Below are 5,054 nucleotides of genomic sequence, written 5' to 3'. Positions count from 1 at the left end.
GAGAGACAGACATAGTGTTGTATGAGGGGAACCAAGACAAGGCCCTGCAACTTTGCCGGTTTGCAAGACATGAGCTGAAACTTAGAATTGTTTTGCTTTGTATATGTTGTTGTTCAGGACATGGAGGAAGCTTTCATGTAGTTTGTTGTGTACATGTACATACATATGTACAAACATATATATATACATATATCTATATCTAGCCATATGTGGATATATTTTGTACAGCATAAATATAAAAGTAGGAAAATCCAGGATGGTTAAGAAGGGAGGGTACTAGCAACTGGAGCAGAATCTTGACACAAATTGCATTTGAAATACTTTTCATTGGGGGAAGGGAGGAAACCTCAGAGTTCCGCCTGTTCCTGATCTTCTCCAACTCTGTGTAAAGGGGTATCTGGGCTTGTACAGCTTTGAGGCTATAAACCTTCACACACACGCACACGCACACACGCACACATATACACTTGGAAAGTTTGTGTTTGTTCACTATCTAGTCCCATATTTGAATATAAAGAAGCCCTTCTCGTTAAGAATGAGAGTTGCCACTTACATAGCATTTTCAGGATTTGCCAAGCACTTCACAAATTATCTTATTCGGTCCTCACAATCTTGGGAAATCGGTGCTATCATAACACTCATTTACAGAGGGGGACCCTGAGGTGACCTGCCCTGGCTCACATAACTTGGTAGTTTGTGAGACTGCATTGGACACAGGGCTTCCTGACTTCAATCCAACACCCTCTTCTGTGTACTATGCTGCCTTGATGTGTCCGAGGGACCCTGTTCTGACTTTTACCCAGTGATTTTTTAAAGAGGGAGAGGTAATAATAATAATAATGATTGATGATGATGATGATGATGATGACAGCAGCTTTGCCTTTCTCTGGTGCTCTAAGCATAGTTGTCACCCAGTGACCCTGTGTGGTAGGTAGAGTTCAAAGGAATTCATCCGTTCAATGAATATTTATTAAGCACTCATCGTATGGCTAATACATGTAGGCATTCTGGAGGATGTGAAAAAGTAGGAGAGTCTGGCACCCCTTGAGGCCTTCAGAGCCTCAGTTTCTTCATCTGAAAAATGAAGATAATATAGACACTGCCTACCCAAGGTTATCAAAGAAAATATGACCATAGTGTCCATAACACTACAGCTTAAAAACCATCTAGTCCAACCCTCTTGTTTTATAAATGAGGAAACCGAGACCCAGGGAGGTTGAGTGACTTGCTGAAAGTCACACAGTAAGTGGCAAGAGCTGACCCTCTGGATCACAATCCAGTGTACTTCTTCTGTCTAGCAATGTGCTCTTCAGTTGAAGAAAACCACTTGCTGAACTGGAGAGCGTAGAGAAATGTGAGTTATCGCTTGTATTCTCTGGCTGCTTCTTTCAGTCAGAAAATAGGAGACGGCAGCTTAGGTGTATTGACTGAGTAGGTGGGAGCTCTGCCTCTGGCCTTGCACTCTTTCCCTAATTACAAACAGCATTTTGATTTCCTTGTGTCAATAAACAATAAACATGATAAAAATGGGAAGCTCCCAGAAAGAAAATTGCATTTTTCCTAGCCAGTTAAACGTGTTTCATCAACACCCACTGTTCTACCCCTGAAAGTTTAGTTACAAAGGCATTTACAGGGCTGGGGAAAGAGTCACTTCAGAACTGAACCAGAGAACCAGGATAGCTGGCAGAGCATTGCGCAGCTGCCCACCCTCCTGCTTCTCTACTCTGCTTTCTGTCATGTGCCCAAGGCCAGTGGTGCTTGTGCAGAGAAAGGCTCATGGCTCTAGAGCTGGGAGGGGGTTCCGATGCTGTCAGAGGAAACTGACGCCTAGGGACATTAAGGGACACGCCCAAGGTCACATAGGAAGTGTCAACAGCAGGGTTGGAATCCCAGTTCTGTACCAAACAGCCTTCCTCCCCATTGGAAGTCGTGGATGGCATCTTCTGTAGGCATTGAATGTTTTGAAGTCTTTATAATGTTCCTATCAGGGTCCCTAGCCCTTTCTGACCTGGGGTATTGAGCAGAAAGCTGCAAGACTCACAACCTGGGGGTTTATCAAGAGTAAGAGGCGTGCCAGTGTGGCACTTGTGCCCTCCCTGCCCTAGAACAACCGTGAAGGATTGCCAAAATGTCAAGCACATAGGAAAGGCATGTGCATCTGTTCAGTGGGGAACAGGACAGTTGATCTTTATAATGTCTGTTTGAAAGTGACCCCCCAGGAGATGAAGGCGGAAATCTAATGATTCCTCACCTTTCTCAGCACTTTCCTTCCAACCACTCAGTGAGGTAGGGAGTGTAGGCAATATCGCCTTCATCTTACAAGCGAGGAAACTGAGGTTCAGAGAGATAAGATGATTTGGTTGGACAACATGCCGGCCCAAGCAAGGCATCTCTCCAGGGCACTGCCAGGCCTACACAGCTGCTAGCTCTGGTCAGTCAAAAAGGGAACAAATTGGGGAGGCCATAATTTTGTTCACTCGATGATAGGTGAACAGATTTAGAGCTAGATGGGATACTGAAGGTCATTTAGTACGACTTTTTCATTTTACAGAGAAGGAAACCCAGGCCCAGAGAGGTTCAGTGACTTGTCCAGGATCCCAAGGGTGGTACGAGTGTCTAAGCACCTGTGCACCCTCTTAGATTCTGCATATGAAAATAGGATCCTCTGTGGCCTTGGTGGCACATGCAGCCCTCCCTGGCCCCTAGTGGCAGGGGTTGTGGGCCCGAAGCATCTGAGGGGTGAGACTTTTCTGGAAGGAGGGGGGAGGGCTTTTTTTTCATGTTGTCCAAGAGGGTGTCTTATGAGGGAACCCCCTGCTATAGAGTGGAGATTCTGGAGTTGAAATGGGTTGGAGAGGATGGAACCCAGCAGATGGGAAAAAGGGAAAGGGCAGGGAAGTGTTGGCAACAACATTTTCCCAACTCAGGTAATGGAAAGAACAAGACTGTAGAAGATACTGCAAACCATTGCTTTGGGTGCCAGGGGCCTGGCGGAGCAGAGGCTTCATGAGGTATTCTCAGAATGTGCTCAGTAAAGGCAAATTAACTGATTGCTGGAGTTTGGAAACATCGTGGGATCATAGGAACCTCTGAGGTCATCCATTCCAACCTCTCCATTTTACAGAAGAGGGCTCTGAGGCCCAGAGAGATTAGTGACTTACTAAAGGTCACACAGCTAGTAAGAGCTGGAATTTGGAGGCAGGTCTTAGTACTCCCAATCCAGTACATTGAATATTTCAGGGTGACAAGAGAGCTAAATGACTGGGGGTCTCTTTTAGGGGTCTGAGCAAAATTATGCCAGGGACACTCAATGGCCTTGCCTTCCAAACTTCTTCCCCAGAACTCTTGGCAGCCTCTGCCTGTCCTCAGGTGCCTAGCTTATTCCGTGTTCCCAAAGGGCCTTGCTCTCTTAACTGGTTGTCCAAGTGCAGTGTTACCCAATGAAATTCAAGGTAGGATTCTATACGCCCACTTGGGGTTTGACACCCAAGGTCATTAATTTATGTTGGTGGAACTGTAGGCATCAAATGGTGACAGGCAATAGGGTGAATGAGAGCGTACAACAGTGTGCCTCAGGCCCTGTGGCTACCCCTGCACTGCTGCCCACCGACACATAAAGTCTTTGAAGGCTGGTAAGTAGAGCCAAGTGGTGAACATCTGGTGTTGTACTTCAGAGGGACTCAGGACTCTGGACCACTTCCCCACAGCTGCGATAACATTTCATCAGCACCTTTATGCTTCTGCTAAGGTACAAGCCTGTGTATGTGAAGTTACCATCAATTTGCTCAACAGCCTTCCTTTAAACATTTTTTCCACCAGTAGAATAACATTTCTGGTGCTACCACTCATCAGTTCTTTGGGGTCTTCAAAGTGCCCCCCACCCCTGTCTGCTTTTGGTAGAATCATTCTGTAGTGTGCCCAGCTGACACTCATGTCTGTGTTTCCCTTTCCAGATGACATCATAAAGCTCCAACGGAAGAAGAAGGCCCGGGGCCGAGCAGAGCGAGATAGATGGAGAAAGTCTGCCAGAAACAGAAACCAGGCTTACAACCAGAATTCTGGATGTTTCGATGGTTAGCCTCAAAACTGTTATTTTATGATTTTAGACTCACTAACTAACCTTAGCGAACTGTAGGAGCAACCTGAATCACTTCAGGTGGCCTTGGGGAATGACTGCAAGTATGGGCAGCATGTCTGGGCACTTGGGTTGTGGCCTAGTTTATTAGTCTTGGCAGTGGCTGTTGACCTAGTCACCCACCTTGGGTGAAATGAAAAAGGCAGCTCCGTCTGCTTTGCTTGTCATCATCGGGGCGTCGGCCTGATCTGAACCATTGCTTAGGGCCTGTTTTATCCTTGGTAAGTCTAACTTCGCCGTCCATAACATTGTTGAAGAGGAGAACTGGCTGCTATCAGGTCATCAGCAAACCAAGAGAAGCTTCGAAAAATGCTTATCTTCTTTTGGAGGGAGTTGATGCTTAGGCCCAGCCCCAGCCCTGTCAACCAATTTGGTACATACCTTTGCATAGGCATTTACTGGGTATCACTATGTGGGAGGAGTGGTTTCAAGAAATGAGAGTCTTCTCAGCACTCTGGACAGATGGTCAGAAAGCACCTGAGGCTTTTGACCAGTGAATCCTTCACTGAGGGTCTATATTAGAATCTCTTGCCAGCTGCCTCCCTCAGACACTCCCAGTACCCCAAAAGGAGTCTTCTTAGAGAGGGGCAGAAGCCACTGTAAGAAAGCCCATAGTTAAGCAAACAAAGGAGACTTCTGAATCCACTGGATATTCTAAATAGCTATTCCTGCTCACCTGAAGAGAAATGTATGATTGGGATCATTATTCAGCTGAGTCAGCCCAAATATTTTCCTTTTACCTGAAATATTCATATAATCTGCCCAGAGTGGTTTTATTCCCTTCTGTGATCTGCAGGAAGACCCGAGTTCAACTCCCAGAGGGGTGACTTTAAGATTAGGTGCCAATCTGTATTGGGAGGTGGGGTTCCCCCACCAGAAACTCCCTGAGCTGATGAAATTCCAGGTCTACACCTCCCCC

This window comes from Vombatus ursinus, unplaced genomic scaffold (assembly GCF_900497805.2).
Source record: "Vombatus ursinus unplaced genomic scaffold, bare-nosed wombat genome assembly UNPS02014771.1, whole genome shotgun sequence".
Lineage (NCBI taxonomy): Eukaryota > Metazoa > Chordata > Mammalia > Diprotodontia > Vombatidae > Vombatus > Vombatus ursinus.
Note: the sequence above shows the minus strand (reverse complement) of the source record.